This window comes from Saccopteryx bilineata, chromosome 1 (genome assembly GCF_036850765.1).
Source record: "Saccopteryx bilineata isolate mSacBil1 chromosome 1, mSacBil1_pri_phased_curated, whole genome shotgun sequence".
Taxonomy (NCBI): domain Eukaryota; kingdom Metazoa; phylum Chordata; class Mammalia; order Chiroptera; family Emballonuridae; genus Saccopteryx; species Saccopteryx bilineata.
The window spans coordinates 254,592,610-254,609,845 of NC_089490.1; the positions used below are offsets into that span (position 1 = coordinate 254,592,610).

The window sequence follows — 17,236 nt, forward strand, 5'->3', positions numbered from 1 at the left end:
TATTAATCGAGAAGATACACATTTTAAACAGTCATATGTGTTACAATCATTTCTTTTTCAGTACTGTACTTGTTTTTCAACTGTGTCTTCTACCATTTGAAAAGTACAATTTGTGTGTGTTTTCAGTATCAGTATTTTCCTTTGTTCTTTGACCTGACATGTCACCAGAGAAGGCCCAAGTCCAAGAGGACTTCTCCCTTTTCAGTTCTTGTCATGCTAGTGAGAAGGAATTCAGGTGAGAGACAGGGTGCAGTGTTCAAGCAAAATAAGCAGTTTATTAAGCAAAGCTATACATTTGGCACCAGGCAAAAGTGGGCAAGCTCAGCTAGTCTGAGCACCCTGCCTGGTGGTGTGTGTGTGTGTGTGTGTGTGTGTGTGTGTCTCTCAGGAGTTCTATACTCTTGGCTTCAAGGCTTTGTTTCTGTTATCCGGTCTAACATGTAGGGTTTCAAGGCTCCCCTTCCCTGATAGTAGGACTCATATTCAGGGTTTCAAGGCTGTTTGAACATCTGGTGATTTTATCAGGACCTTAAGACTGCTGATTCCCTTTCAGTGGGTGTGATCCACCACTCTTCCTTTCTTGTCCTGAGAACTGCTTCCCTACCTAACACTTGGAAATAGAATTAGGTCCTTTCCTCATGTAAATGAAGACTCCAAATCCTTGCACTTTGATTGTTCAAGAGGCACTGTCCTGATTGGTCAGAATATAGCCAGGTGATTGGTCAAAAGGACCTACGTCCCTTCTGTGGAAGCAACCTGGTGTGGTGGGAAGAGTGTGCATTGGGCCCAGACTTGACCTTGTCTGCTCCCTGCGAGTTGTGGCACCCACTTTGGGTGCAGTGTAGTCTTAAAAAGGTCCCCGACCGGGATCCACCCGGCACGCCCACCAGAGGGTGACCCTCTGCCCACCAGGGGGCGATACTCTGCCCTTCCGGGGCGTCGCTCTGTTGCGACCAGAGCCACTCTAGCACCTGGGGCAGAGGCCAAGGAGCCATCCCCAGCGCCCCGGCCATCTTTGCTCCAATGGGACCTCGGCTGCAGGAGGGGAAGAGAGAGACAGAGCGGAAGGAGAGGGGGAGGGGTGGAGAAGCAGATGGGCGCTTCTCCTGTGTGCCCTGGTTGGGAATCAAACCCGGGACTTCTGCACGCCAGGCCGACGCTCTATCACTGAACCAACCGGCCAGGGCCGTCAAAAAGGTCCTTAACTGGAACCAGTTTCCTCATCTGCAGAAGGGTATGTCCAGCAAGTGTTAATTCTCTTCTCTACGCATCCAGGGAGGGTTCATCAATTGCCAAACAGCCCATCTCCCCTATGAAGGCTAAAATAAAATAATGGGAGGTGTAATTTTGGTGTTTACTTTCAGGCACCCTTGACAGGGAGCTGTCAGTAGCGAACTACAAAGCCCATAATGGATGCAAATGGACCGTCCAGTTCTTGTGCATGAAACCTTTGTGGTTTGGGGGAGGGTGAATATTGGTCAAATAAGTTTTAAAATATATATGTTTGCTCGCTTATAGTTTGTATTGGGTCTGGGGGACAGGCTGTAAGCAGGCCGGGTCGTTGTAGCCTAAGGCTTAGTTTTAAGACTAAGCTTTTCCCCACACCCTTGACTGATTGCATGATGTGGGGTGGTGCATTCTCATGAGGAATCCCATTAGGCCTCAGATAAGTGACTTTGTATTAGAGACTTCCTTGTTTGCATATTGGATTAAAAGTTTTGATTGCTACACTATAAAGTATGGCAGGCTGGAACTTGCTTGCTCTGGGTTCCTGAGATTGGCATTAGAGAAGAGAGCAGAGAAAGGCCACGGGGAGGAGAGGAGAAGCAGCCAAGATGGCGGGGTGCTGAGGGAGAAGCCAGTTTGTGTCATTTGTACAGAGAGAAGGAGATGGGCAGCAGAGGTGAATAAGTCTGGTGAGCTAGCAGAGGTGAATAAGTCTGGTGAGCTAGGAACCTTTGATTCTAGGAAACTCGGATAAGTCAGTGGCTTTGGGAGCCCTGAATGGAAGGGGAAGTGTTTTCCCACTGTGTATTTTTTGCCCGCCAGGTGCAAGCTAGGATTAAAGCTAATGGCCCACCAGTACTTGGCTCCCTTGTTTCATTACTATCTGTCCGAATCCAATGCAAACCTGCACAGGCAGGGCGGCTGTGATGGTAGCTGTGGCTACTGGCTTTACAGTGAAGAGTCCAGAGTTTGTTATTTTCTGGGTCCCCCCCCATGCTCCCCCAGGCAGAGATGATAGCTAACCTCCCAGTGGCCACGGAATCCCTCCCTTGTAACCCACGTGACTACCACGACATTCAGTTAAGTCGCCTGGGCGGTGCCCCGCCCAGACGCTGTCGGTTCAGCGCACACAGGACAGGGCCCGCCGGTGTGCAGCGGCCTCGGAGTCTGGGCTCAGCTCCCCAGACCGAGTGTCCCGCCTGCAGCACCCGCCTCCGCGAGCAAAGTCCGCGTGCACCTCTGCAAGCCGCCTGCGCTCCTCCCGCGCTGGGCCGCCCAAGCGAGCACGTGACAAGTCTGCCTGGCACGGGCCCCCAGAGCGCGGGAGGGACCCGGCCCAGCGGCGCCCCCCGGCTGCCCAGGATTCCAGCTTCCCGGCCTCGCCCTCTGGGAAGCCCCAACATCTACATCCCCGGCACCCGGGCGGGGAGATGGCGGGGTGAGAGCGGGAGGAGCGATTCCTCCGGGAGCGGCCGGGAATCCCCTTTTTCCCGAACTTTCCCGATTGTCGAGGAAATGCACGTCAGCGGCAGGGGGTAATCCCCAACTCCAGCTGCTGCCGACGTCACCTCGCCGCGCCGCGCCCCCGCCGGCCTCCGCTGCCTCCGCAAAGCCCCGCCCCCGGCGTGGCCCCCACCACGCCACGCCCCTCGCCTCCGACGTAGAGGGCGGAGCGTCTTGGGCTGGGGCGTGAGCGGTGGCTCGGGCCAGAAGGTTCTGCGGCTGAGGCACCCCTCCTGATGCCCCGCCCAGTAGGTTCGTTCGCGGCGCTCCGTCCACAGTCGGGCTCCCTCCTCCTCGTCGTCGTCGGCGCCCCGCCTTCCCCTCCCTTCTGAACCTTCAGTTCCTTCCCCGCCTCGCCACCTTCGCCCATCTCGCGAGACTTGGCCCAGAACATTGCGGATCGGGTCGGCGCCATTTTGGGACGGAGACTGGTTGTGGGGGAGGGAAAAGCGGCAAAAGGGGATTATTCAAAGTACCGAGCGCCTCGTCCCGGGACCAAGCGCAGGCACCCCAGGCCGGGGGCACCTGTGGGGTGGCGGAAGGTAACGCGGTGTCTGGCGCGGCGCCGGAGTCGGGGCGCGTCGGGCCCGGGGATCGGGGCGGCGTTGGCGGCGTTCGGTGTCCCCGCGGACGGGGTGCGGGAGCCAGGAGCGGCCGGCGCGGGGCCTCCGGGGGTGGCGCGGATCCGGCCCGGCGCGGGGTGGGGTGGGGCGGCAGGGCGCGGATTGCGGCGAGGCCGGGCCGACCCTCTGCGTGCTGCCGCCCCCTCAGGCTCCGGGGCCTCTGCCGGGGCTCGGCCACTGCCCGCTCCGGGCCCTGGGTTTGCGCGGGGGACGCGGCGGAGAAGCTGCGCGCTGCGTTCCGGGAGCCGGAGCGGCGCGCTGCCTCGCGGGGGCCAGGAAGGTGTCATCCGCTGTGTCCGCCTCGGCGGCCCTCACACCCGGCCGGCAGCGGCGTCGCGGCGGCCCTCGGACCCCGGCGGCGGGGCCGGGAGCGGGCGCGCACCTGTCCACCTGGGCGGGGGCGCGTGCGGGCCTGCCGAGAGCGGCACTGACGTCACCCGCGCCCCTTTCCCGGAGACCGAGCCCCCCGCCCCCACCCGGAGTCCCGGGCACTCGGACGGGGCACTCCGGGCCGAGCCCCGCAGACGCAGCCTTTCTCCACAGGTCCGCCCGCTGCTGGGTATCGTCTGGTTCCACCTCTTAACTCTCTGTAATTCAAGTTTTTTTTCCTTTTTTTAAAAAAATAACTTTTACAGGTGATCGAGTTACTCAGATACGAATAAGATCATCTTCTAGGTTTCGTGCAAAAGGCCCCGGATCTTTCAAGTGGCCATTTTGGAATTACAATGTTTTTTGGGTAATTCTCGCCCCAGAAGTTCGTGAACAAGTGGCGAGAAGCGTCTCTGCAGTGAAGCCACCTGGACTGGCCAGCTCTGCCAGCCACCCGGACGAGCAGCGGGGCGCACTTCTGTGTTCGGGCTCTCGCGGATTATATAACCCGGTCTGGGCTGGAGCGGCCGGTGCCGCCCCCGCAGCCCCCAGCCGCGGTCGCGGCCTCACCGGCCCGGACGAGACGTCTGATTGGTGCGCGCAGTAGTTTCGGAAGCTTTCAATTACTATTCCAATAAGTGCTTTAGTCCCGTGGCGCTTTATCTTCACCTTCATTAAAATTTTGGGGGATTTTTTTTCTGACCTCAGCTTTTTTTCATGTCACAATGGGACAGGTTTCCTAAATGAAGACATTGGAAGAGTCCAGGGTTTTTTTCCTTTTATCTTTTATTTACGTGGACATTTAAGATGCTGCCGTTCCCCAGCAGCATGGTAGTGTTGAGATAGCTGTGTTTCTCGAAGTGCTGATGTTGAGGCATGCTCCTCAGATGTGAAATTTTCTTTTTGTTTTTGCGTTTTGGCTTATAAATCGGATATTTCGTCTCCGAGCGGAATAAGGACACCAGGGACGAGTTCATGGAATAGTAAAGACTCATCTTGAATCCGAGGAACTTGGCAGATTCTGGAGATAGCCATATGAAAACTTTAAAACAGAAGTATGGGTAGCTGACTTGAAGTGGTAACTCTATGTCAAATAGTCATAGGTTAAGTATCTTCAGAGAACTTGGATTTTATTTCAGAGGATACAAAATAAAAAAACAAACTGGAAAACACAAAGATAACAGAGAAAAACCCAACACCTTCCTGTGCGGTCCTGTTGGAATTTGTAAGTATATGTAGTGAGCAAGTCAAAGGATCGTTTGTAAAATGTAATGAGGGTCAGGTTTATTATACCTGTTCTAGGAAGCCTTTCAGTTTTTCTCGTGGACAGTCTGAAAATAGCTATGAAGTTTGTTTAAATATAGAAAAAGTTAAGCTTTAAGAATATTTCATGTTAAACAGTCTAAATTTTAAGTTTTTGTGCACCTAAGTAAAAAAGTCCAGACTAAGTATAGTCGTTATTCTCCTTAGGCTTTATGGATTCATAGATTGGTAGGAAAAAAAAAATCCAAGGAATTATTTCATATTTAAAACATAATAAAGGGCTTGAGTTATGTGGTATTTCATGAAGTAGCTTGTTTGAAAGAATAACATTTTAATCCATCATTGAAATTAAGGTTTTGAATCAATTTGTTGACGTGGTTTTATTTTGAATTATTCCTTAAGATCTTAGTTCCAAAAGGTCAAGTTTTTCCAATGGGCAAAAACTGAGGAACTGAGCAAGATGTATTAAGAACTTTCATCAACTTTTTTTTTTCTCCTAGGCAAGGCTGTGTTGGTTTAAGTTGGTAAAACTTTTTAAAAAAAGCTAGTGAATATTAATTGCTGTAATAGAAATGCTTTTGGCAAGTGAATTATCTTTTAATTATTTCACAAGATTGAATTGTGTTCTTAGTTACCATTATTTACTACATTTTTTTCAGTGAGTCAGGCACTCTAGTGTTTTTTAAAATAATTCACTAAAATTTTTAAAGCAATTTATTAATTAGTGACACATTAATGTAGCCAAAATTAGAGTTTATTTCATTTAATTATCTTTCTGAGATAAAAGACTAATTTTTGAACACTTTGCCAAGATAGCCTATAACTTGTCAGCTGCTTATTTGTTTTGAAACAACGTTTTCTGCTACCCTGTTGAATCTTGCTAGCTTACTGTGAGCAGAAGTGTAACATTTGTTTTCTGATCTAAAATTGAGATGAGAGTTCAGTAATTCTCTCTGTTAAAATAGACTAGGTTATTTCTTCCTCTGTCGGAACTCTATGTTGTATTTCTAATTGCGGTTCCACCTTGATTGATATAAAAATGTGGGGAGAAAATTTTTCTCCCTGCCCCTTCCTTTGGGGAGTCTGTGTTTTATGTATTCTTGAATTTAATGGCTTTTCATGTTAATTGTCAAAGAATATGTGTCTCAGTTGTGATTAAAAATAATTGGAAATGAATGACCTTTTGTTCATAGACAGGAACCACATTTACCGTTTGTGATTAATTTCCTTGAAATTGCTCCCATTGATGTTACCCCAAGTAGTAGTATCAGGCTCTAGATGACTCCAGAGACTAGGATTTTTTACTTTAATCCTTGTATAGAATAATTATGAACTTGAATTACAGCAATTGTTCAAGGACAGATTTAGTTGAACATTTTGATAAATATTTTATTATTTTGGCATTGAAAAATAAAGTGTCAGTAGTAATTGTATCAGTAACTGGACTGCTGCTTATCCTCTATTAGTGTCTCTTTCTCTCATATTTTCCTTTTTTCCTTTTGCTATGGGTCTAAAAATAACAATCACAATGACTGACATTTATAGATGATTGTATCGTGTGTGTACTTTACATGGTATATCTTAATTCTTAACCATATTTGAAGAGGGAAGTACTGTTATAGGGCATAGATGAGAAAATGAAGATGAAGAGAGACTGAGACTGGGAGAAAGTTAGGACCGAGGATAGGTTGGCATCTTGACCAAGTCTCCAAGCCCCAACAAAACATTTAAAATGTGCTGTCAGATTTTATTGATCTCTTCCACCTGTCACCTCTTTGCACAGATACAGAGCTAAGTACAGGTTTGCTTATTTTTTTTCTCCAACTTTTTCTATACTTTAGAATTGAGAGTACTACATAAATTCTGGTGCTTAAAGCTGCGGACACTTTAGAATTGAGGAAGGGAGAAATAGTAGGAAAGTAAAGAGTAATGGGCAATAATAGGGAAAGAACAGGAGTAAGCGGTAAGAAGAAAAATTGAGAGTTATGGAAAAGAAAAAGGTCAGGATTCTAGTCTGAAAGTAGAATTAGGTCAGTGTCGAACCCAAACCCAGGCCAGGTAATCTAATTGTCTTTGATTCAGCCTCCTTTTCTGTTTTGTTTTGTTTTGTTTTATTTTATTTTATTTATAGAGAAAAAGAGTCAGAGGGATAGACAGGGACAGACAGACAGGAACAGAGAGATGAGAAGCATCAATCGTTAGTTTTTTCAGTGTGCGTTGCAACACTTTCATTGCTTGCTTTCTCCTTTGTGCTTTGACCGCGGGCCTTCAGCAGACTGAGTAACCCCTTGCTCGAGCCAGCGACCTTGGGTTCAAGCTGGTGAGCTTTTTTGGCTCAGACCAGATGAGCCCGTTGCCAAGCTGGCGACCTCGGGGTCTCGAACCTGGATCTTCCTCATCCCAGTCCAGCGCTCTATCCACTGCAGCTTGGTCAGGCTGTTTTAATTTTTAATGTTTTTTTTTTTTTTTAATTTATTCATTTTAGAGAGGAGAGAGAGTGAGAGTGAGTGAGGGGAAGAGAGAGGAGGGAGGAGCAGGAAGCATGAACTCCCATATGTGCCTTGACCAGACAAGTGCAGAGTTTTGAAACAGCGACCTCAGCGTTCCAGGTCGACACTTTATCCACTGTGCCACCACAGGTCAGGCTGTTTTAATTTTTGATGAAAATGTTTAGGTGACATTTAGATTCAGGTAAGGGCAGTGATGTAGAAAACGGGGAATGTCTGGGAGTTAGAAGCATTTTGGATTTAGGATTTGGAGTATCTAGTAAAAGGCCCATGTGACCTTGTATATTCATCTAATCTCTTTTGGCCTTAGTTCTTCATGAAACTGATGGAAATAATTTTTGTTAATTATGGAGTACAACATAGATGTAAGCTTTAATTCTAATATTTTAAGATCCTACTTCATTTTACATGTCAAATCAGTATTTATCGTAGTCTGAAATTATTTTTTCCTTCCTCGTTTCTGTTAATGGCAATCGACACCTGCAGTATCACTCATGCCCTGCCTCCTCATTTCCGGTCTCATTTCTTTTTCTAGCTTGGTCCTTGACTAAGGAAGTCACCTGTTAACTTACCTTTTTGCTTTTAGTTTCAGTCTCTTCACCCTGTAACCAGTCTATAGCAGCCCTTGGGGTTGTGCATTTGGCATACTTACTAAGACGAGTTTGGAAGGAGGTGTGTTCCCTCCCTGTCACCCTTTCCCTCCAGTGTTTTGTGTGCCAGAGTTCCTAACAGGAGTTTCTTTGGCTGCATGGATAGGTGTGGGAAACAGAATGGTTTTAGAATTCTCTGGATTAGGTCATTTTAGGGATGCTTATGTATTTTTCTGGGGATCAGGTCCATAAATTTTAGCAGGACCCTCACTAGAGACAAACTTTTTAAAATTACTGAATTACTGATAAACCTTTAGTGGTTGGGTGATTTTTTTTGTTTGTTTGTTTTTTGGGTTTTCCTTCCCCCAGTTTTACCTGCTTGCTTTTCTCCTTTTTAAAGTCAGCTGCCCCACCCAGCACTTACGGGCTTTTGCTTTTGATCCCTTCAAGTAATTGCTAGTTTCTGCATCTTTTTATGCAAGATACCCCACTCAGTTTCTTATTCTTGAGTCATCTTTCTGTTTACAGCTTGGTGAGTGCAGTGCTTCTGGTCTTTCATTCTGTTTTGAAATTATTATATTTTTTTAAAACCATACTTAAATATTCTTATACTTTTTTATTTTTAGCAAGAACAAGAATTTACTATCCTTAGTTGAATAGATTGTTTCCTTTGAAACTCAGAACTTGCAAATAGATTTTAAAAATCCTTAAAATGGAAAATTTTCTGGAATAATTACCTTTACACATGCATACTAATGAAAGATTAGTTTGTTTTTCAGTGAATATAAATCTATCCTTTTAATTGAGTGAGTTTTAAAAAATAATAAATGTTTATTTCACATTGTTTATGTGGGTAAGAGATTTGGGAGCAGATTAGCTAAATGGTTCTTCTTCCCTCCAGGTCTTTCATACAGTTCACCCCCTTTTAGCTGGTGTTCCCTGGGCAGGCAGGGAGATGCTGCTGGCTAGTATCTGGTCTGGGGGATGGAGTTCATTACCCTGTGTGGGTCTCACTGTGCACCTGTGTATCCCAGAGCAAGCGATGTGAGAAAAGAGGAGCGTAGTGCAGCGCCTCTTCTGACCTACCTGTTCTCAGAAGTTACATTTTTTTCACGAGAAGCAAGTTATTAAATCTTGGCTGTAATCAAGGGGAGTGGGATTAGACTCCACCTTCTCTCAAAAGAATTTGTGGACATATTAAAAACCACAATAAAAGGTTTCACAACCAGTAGTTGTCAACATAATTAGCCCCACAAATAGAAAGTTGACTATTTTCAGTTGAGAAGAAAGTATGTTTTAAATTTAAATGAATTTGGAAGGTTTAAATCTTTTTACCTTTCTAGCCGATATATGAGGTGTGGAGGGAAGGTCCTTCTCCCCTTCACACTAATCTTCCAATCAATGTAAGAGGGGAAATAAACATCAAATTGACCTTTTTTCTCCCACTTTTGTTCTTAAGTTAAAGCTGGGGACAGTGAGACAAGGAAGGGCCCAGGATAGAAGGAACAACAGGAGAGCCCAGGGGGCTGCTCTGGCTCACTGGGAAGTCAGAGACAAGGGGGCCTTTGAGTCAGGTCATGGGGTGAGTGTGGGACAAGCTGCCGCTGCCACCTGCTCCCCTGGCTACACGTCTCATGGAGACTCTTAGAGTTTTGTAGATGCATGCCTGTGGGGGAAGAAAAGGAGGAATGGGGAAGGGAAAGGCGCGGGCATGCTCTTGAGAGGGAGACTGCGCTTAGCCACTTTTGAGTGGACAGTTCGGTAGCATTTAGTATATATATATATTTTTTGTATTTTTCCGAAGCCAGAAACGGGGAGGCAGTCAGACAGACTCCAGCATGCGCCCTACCGGGATCCACCCAGCACACCCACCAGGGGGCGATGCTCTGCCCATCTTGGGGCGAGGCTCTGCTGCAATCAGAGTCATTCTAGCGCCTGAGGCAGAGGACACAGAGCCATCCTCAGCGCCAGGGCCAACTTCGCTCCAATGGAGCCTTGACTGTGGGAGGGGAAGAGAGAGACAGAGAGGAAAGAGAGGGGGAGGGGTGGAGAAGCAGATGGGTGCTTCTCCTGTGTGCCCTGGCCGGGAATCAAACCCGGGACTCCTGCATGCCAGGCCGACGCTCTACCACTGAGCCAACCGGCCAGGGCCAGTGGCATTTAGTATATTCACATTTTTGTGCAACCATCACCACCATCCATCGCCTCCCTTTTCATCTTTCCAAACTGAAACTCTACCCAGTTAGCGTTAACTCCCCATTTTTCTCCCTTTAGCCCCTAGTAATCACATTCAACTTTGTAGATCTATGAATTTGACTACTCTAGGTACCTCATGGAAGTGGAATTGTGTACTCTTTGGCCTCTTGTGACAGTCTAATTTCACTCATAATGCCCTTGAGGTTTATGCATGTTGTAGCAGATGTCAGAATCAGTATTTTCTTCTTTTTTAGACAGTAATACATTGTATGTATGTACATACCACATTTTATTTCTTCCTCTGCTGATGGACAGTGGAGTTGCTTTCACGTTCAGGCTGTTTTTATTTTTTTGTTTGTTTTTTTTCATTTTTCCGAAGCTGGAAACGGGGAGGCAGTCAGACAGACTCCCGCATGCGCCCGACCGGGATCCACCCGGCATGCCCACCAGGGGGCGATGTTCTGCCCCCCCTGGGGCTTCGCTCTGTTGCATCCAGAGCCATTCCATCGCCTGAGGCAGAGGCCACAGAGCCATCCCCAGTGCCCGGGCCATCTCTGCTCCAATGGAGCCTCGGCTTCAGGAGGGGAAGAGAGATACAAAGAGGAAGGAGAGGGGAAGGGGTGGAGAAGCAGATGGGCGCCTCTCCTGTGTGGCCCGGCTGGGAATCGAACCTGGGACTCCCCTACGCCAGGCCGACGCTCCACCGTTGAGCCAACCGGCCAGGGCCCAGGCTGTTTTGAACAGCGCTGCTGTGAACATGGGTGCACCAGTATCTGTGTGAGTCCCTGCTTTTAATTTTGATTGTACACCCAGAGCTGGAATTGCTGGATCACATGGTAATTCTATTTAATCCATTGGGAAGCCGCCATATTGTTTTTCTTAGTGACTGCATCAGTTTTTAATTTCTGTCAGCAGTCCACAAGGGTTCCAGTTTCTCCACATCTTTTCCAACACTTGTTACTGTTTTGTGTTTTTGATAATAGCTGTTCTAATGGGCTTAAAGTGGTATCTCATTGTGGTTTTGATTGCATTTCCCTCAGGATTAGTGATTAGTGATGTCTTTTTGTGTGCTTATTGGCCATTTGTATACCTTCTACGGAGAAATATTTCATTCAAATCCTTTGCCCATTTTTAAAATCAGATTGTTTTTGTTGTTGAGTGGTAGGAGTTCTTAATTTTTTAGGTATCTGAATAATGAGTAGATTTAAAAAAAAATTTTTTCCCCATTGAATTTGTATTGGAGAGGGAAGGAAGCATCAACTCATTGTTTCACCTGTTTGCTCCATTTAGCTGTGTCCTCATTGACTACTGCTCATATGTGTCCTGACCAGGGTAGAACCCACGACCTCTGGCGCACCAGAAAGACACTTTATCTGCTGAGCCACCCGGTCAGGGTTAAGTAGATCCTAATAACGAATATTTATCAATGTTTACCATGTCCCAGGCAGTGTTGTACGTTTTTTAAGTATATTAACTAAGTCTCATACATACTTTGTGTGGGAAGGTCCTGTTGTTGTCCTCATGTTACAGATATGAAAATGAAAGCAGAAGGTTTTAAGTTGTTTGCCAGGGTCACACAACCAGTAAGTGATAATTTCTGGACACATACCGTATTTCCCTACGTATAAGATGCACATTTCCCCCCAAAATTTGGCGTCTAAAAACTGGGTGCGTCTTATACAGTGACTGTAGATTATTTTTACTTGCATTTCCCACTTCTTTTGCACGTAGTTTAGTGCTCGTTGTAGATGCATAAAACTTGAGTTCAGTAACTTTATGTAATACATTTTTTTTTTCAAATTTCAGGCCCCAGAATTAAGGTGTGCCTTATACATAAGAGTGTCTTATATTGTACATGGGGAAATACATTCTGAATGTGCAGTCTAGACTCCCTACCATTATGTTCACAGAGTTTTTAAGGTGGTGATAGGAGGAAAGTAAAATACTGTACTGTTCTGTTTTAGGAACTTAGAAAATATTTTATTTTTAGCAACTAAATTTTTCTCACGGTGACTCAGTTATGACTTGTTTCTAATACATGCTTCACATGAGTTTGATTTCATTCAGGAATATTTTCCTTTTGGATCACTTCATAGCTAATATTTAAGCTTTTTTTTTTTTTTTACACAGAGACAGAGAGAAGGATAGACAGACAGGAACGGAGAGAGATAAGAAGCATCAATCAAGCCCTGGCCGGTTGGCTCAGTGGTAGAGTGTCGGCCTGGTGTGCAGGAGTCCTGGGTTTGATTCCCGGCCAGGGCACACAGGAGAAGCGCCCATCTGCTTCTCCACCCCTCCCCCTCTCCTTCCTCTCTGTCTCTCTCTTTCCCTCCTGCAGCCAAGGCTCCATTGGAGCAAAGTTGGCCCGGGCGCTGAGGATGGCTCTATGGCCTCTGCCTCAGGTGCTAGAATGGCTCTGGTTGCAGCAGAACCACGCCCCAGATGGGCAGAGCATTGCCCCCCTGGTGGGCATGCCGGGTGGATCCCGGTTGGGCGCATGTGGGAGTCTGTCTGACTGCCTCCCTGTTTCCAGCTTCGGAAAAATACAAAAAAAAAAAAGCATCAGTTTTTCTGTTGTGACATCTTAGTTTATTGATTGCTTTCTCATATGTGCCTTGATGGGGGGGGGGGGTCTACAGCAGACCTAGTAACCCCTTTCTCAAGCCAGCGACCTTGGGTCCAAGCTGGTGAGCTTTGCTCAAACCAGATGAGCCCGTGCTCAAGCTGGCGACCTCAGGTTCTCGAACCTGGGTCCTTCTGCATCCCAGTCCAACGCTCTATCCACTGCGCCACCGCCTGGTCAGGCTTCATAGCTAACATTTATATACTATTCTAGTTTATAAAGTGCTTTTCCCTATTAGCATGTGAAATAAGTGGTCTTTCCTGTTAATGGTTTTAAGAAACTCAGTCTGAAATTGAATAATCTATACAACATCCTCAGCAAGTGACAGGGATAGAATATGAATTGTCCTTCTGTTACAGTTGACTCCCTCGTGTTGTAAGTAGTAGGAGCAGGGCTGTCCAGTGAGGTAATGGATGTGTTCCGTGTCTACACTGTTCATCGTGGCAATCACTAGCCAATACTGAGCATTTGAAATGTGTCTAGTGCATAACTGAATTTTAAATTTTATTTAATTTTAGTTTAGTGGACAGCACAACTCTTAGATCATTGGTATAGAATCCAGTCTGATTCATATGACTTTTATGTCAAGTACTTTTTAAAGTCCTCTTTACTATCCTGAAATAAAATATTATCCCACGCACATGAGATCATAGTAACACAACACCTGCAATAAAAGAGGAAAGGGAAGATGTAATTCAATATGTAATAGCACCGGTGTGACCATTCTAGAAGATAAACAACCCTCCCCTCCACAGATTTCCAAAATACTTTCTACACCTTATTTGTCCCCCCTTAAAAGAAATAAATGACCTGATGTTTAAGTACTTCTTTCCTTAAAAGAAGGAAAGTATCTTAGGCTGGTTAATAATAGTCATTAATTAGTGCTTTTCCTTTTCTTCTCTAATATTTACTGTCAGTGTAGTTGACTAAGCAGTTAGCCAACATTAAAGCTGTCCTGTTGTATAGTGATATGATATTCCTAGAAATGACCAAAAGGAAAGTAAATTATTCGTTTCCTTCTACCAGAAATTGAAAGTAAAAGCCAACATCAAGTTTGGATTAGTGGGTGTGGTCTTTGATGAAGAGCAATTGTGATTAATTTGTTAATTCTCAGATTTCAGAAAATAAATTTGGGGTAAAAGTAATGTCAGCACATCTTTTTTTGGTGCCTTTCACGTTATGGTGCATCACAGGTGTTGCATTTTTTTTTTTTTTAAATAAACTGAAGGCAAGATGCTCTACCAGCAAAATGATTGACTCGCCTATTGTGTACTCACTATTGTAGTGGTCTAGAGCTGACTCACATTATCTCCAAGGTGTGCCTGTATATGGGGAACACTATTAATCCTATGTTTTTACAGTGAACATTAACGTCTTTTAACAGTTTATAAATGAAAGTCTGTTAATTTTTTAATAGAGTATGAACCCACTTTTAAATTACATTTATTGAGGTATACATACAATAACTGTATTCTTTTTAGTGTGCAGTTTAAAGATTTTAGTCAAATCAGGTGTAACTTCACCACAATGAGGATGTACAGCATGCTGATCACCCCAGAAAGTTACCTTGTCCGGTGTAGATAGTCCCTGACACTCACCCCCACTTCCTGGATACCATCGGTCTGTTTCTTGTTGGTAGTGTGTGGTGTTCTCCAGAAAGTCATGTATAGGGAATCCAACAGTGTGTAGTCGTCTGTTTCTGGCTTCTTTCATGCATGTTTCACATACTATAATTCTTCCTTTTAATTGCTAAGTAGTATTCTGTTGTGTGGATATACAACTTACCCATTTTCCGATTACCAGACAGTTGGTTTTTTCAGTGTTTGTCTACTCTGAATAAAGTATCTGTGGACATTGCATACAAAACTCTATGTGAACGAATATTTCCACTGGTCTTGGAAGATATCTAGGAGTGGAATTGCAGGGTCATATGAATTGTGTGCCTTTAATTCTGCTAAAAACCTGCCTACACTTTTCTAAAATGAACTGTTTGGCATTCTTACTGCATTCTTGCCAGTATTTGGTATCATCAGTTTTTTAATTTTAACCGTTCTAGTTAACTTCTAGTTTGAATTTGTATTGTAGTTTTAATTTGTATTTCCCTAATAATGATGCTGAGCATCTCTTCTAATATGTTTTGGGGAAGTGTCTGTTCAAATATTTTTCCATGTTAAAAAACTCAGCTGTCTTATTAAGCTGAATTCTTTATGTACAGGGTGGGGCAAAAGTAGGTTTACAGTTATGAGTATGTGAAACAATTTACTCTTGTATTATTATTTTCTATGTGAACAAGTATACACCTACTTTTGCCCCAAGCTGTACTTGGATACAGGTATATCAGACAAATGTTTTGCAAATAATTTCTTCTGGTCTGTGGTTATCTTCATTTTCTTTTTTGTATTTTTCTGAAGTTTGAAGTGGGGAGGCAGAGAGGAACTCCTGCATGTGCCGGACCGGGATCCACCCAGCATGCCCAGCAGGGGTTGATGCTCAACCCATCTGGGGCATTGCTTCTCTGCATCCGGAGCCATTCTAGTGCCTGAGACGGAAGCCATGGAGCTATCCTCATTGCCCGGGCAAACTTTGCTCCAATGGAGCCTTGGATGTGGGAAGGGAAGAGAGAGAGAGAAAAGAGAGGGGGAAGGGTGGAGAAGCATATGGGTGCTTCTCCTGTGTACCCTGACCAGGAATCGAACCCAAGACTTCAAACGCTTGGCTGATGTTCTACCACTGTGCAAGCCGGCCAGGGTTATCTTCATTTTCTTTCTTTTTTTTTTTTTAAATTTTTTATTATTTATTTTTTACAGAGACAGAGAGTGAGTCAGAGAGAGGGATAGACAGGGACAGACAGACAGGAACGGAGATTGATGAGAAGCATCAATCAGTAGTTTTTCATTGCACGTTGCAACACCTTAGTTGTTCATTGATTGCTTTCTCATATGTGCCTTGACTGCGGGCCTTCAGCAGACTGAGTAACCCCTTCCTGGAGCCAGCGACCTTGGGTTCAAGCTGGTGGGCTTTTCCGCAAACCAGATGAGCCCGCACTCAAGCTGGCGACCTCGGGGTCTTGAACCCGGTCCTCTGCATCCCAGTCCGACGCTCTATCCACTGCGCCATCGCCTGGTCAGGCTATCTTCATTTTCTTAACTGTCTTTTGAAGAACAGAAGTTTTTAGTTTTGAAGTAAAATTGGTTAACTTTTTCTTTCATGGTTTGTGCTTTATTGTCCTAGGAAATCTTTGCTTGACTCCAAATCACAGGATTCTCTCCTGTTTTCTTGTAGAAATTTCATTGTTTAGCTCACATTTATAGGTCAGTGGTCCATTTTGAATATTTTTTTTTGCATGTGTGAAGGAAGGGTTGAGGTTCTTTTTTTTTGTTTGATATAGATGTCGAGTTGTCCCAGTTATATTTGTTGAAAGGACAGTTTCCCATTTAATCACTTTAAAATACCTCTCAAATCAATTCACCATATATATATATATATGTATGTGGAACTTTTTTATTTTTTTTTACAGAGACAGAGTCAGAGAGAGGGATAGACAGGGACGGAGAGATGAGAAGCATCAATCATTAGTTTTTAATTGCGCATTGCAACACCTTAGTTCATTGATTGCCTTCTTATTTGTGCCTTGACCACGGGCCTTCAGCAGACCGAGTAACCCCTCGCTCAAGCTGGTGACCTCGGGGGTCTCGAACCTGGGTCTTCCACATCCCGTTCCGATGCTCTATCCACTGTGCCGCTGCCTGGTCAGGCAATGTTAGCTAATTTTTACTTGAAAATAATACTGGAAAATATATACCAGCATTTCTATATATTGTGAAAGAGAAAGGAGGGACAAACGTTTGAACTTCTGTACTATAACACATTGATCCAGCAGTAGATGGAGGAGTCTTACCTCTTCAGCTAGTCTGGTGGTGGTGATTATCGCCTCAGCAGATGGTTAAGTGCCTGCTTTGTGCCTGCACTGCTCTTTCATTGGTGCTGGGCGTTGATAGCAAACAAGGCAAAAATGTAAGATCGTGTGGTTTGTCTGCTCTGAAGTTCTGTGAATACAGAGTAAATAGAACCCTTGAAATCTGAATCATGGAGCAGGTTATGGAACCCTTGCACAAGGGGACGATTGACTAAAGCTGTAAAAGAATAGAACCTTGAGGCTGTCAGTGAGTGACAGCAGGTGAGGGCTGAGAACAGCGTCTCAGGGAGCGCTGGCTGTGCTGGGAAACCACCTCAAGTAGTATTCACCTGGTAAGGTATCTCAAGGAGTTTCGAATGCAAGCTTAGTTGCATTCGTTTTTACCTATCATTCAACTGGTGGTTTCAGAGTTTTCACAC

The 17,236-nt window shown here is 45.1% G+C and overlaps 1 protein-coding gene across 4 annotated transcripts in view; it reads left to right on the forward strand.

Annotated features, from left to right (window-relative positions):
- The first annotated feature begins 3,081 nt into the window (after positions 1–3,081).
- The window catches only part of GPBP1 (GC-rich promoter binding protein 1), a 94,864-nt gene continuing 80,709 nt past the window's right edge, over positions 3,082–17,236 (forward strand). For 2 of the 4 annotated variants that reach the window (XM_066241015.1, XM_066241056.1), the window contains exons 1-2: positions 3,083–3,272; positions 3,989–4,947. The gene's annotated coding sequence lies outside the window, so the exon portion shown is untranslated. Of the gene's footprint in view, positions 3,273–3,988; positions 4,948–17,236 lie in introns of all 4 variants that reach the window. The other 2 variants (XM_066241035.1, XM_066241045.1) reach the window with 2 other exon arrangements.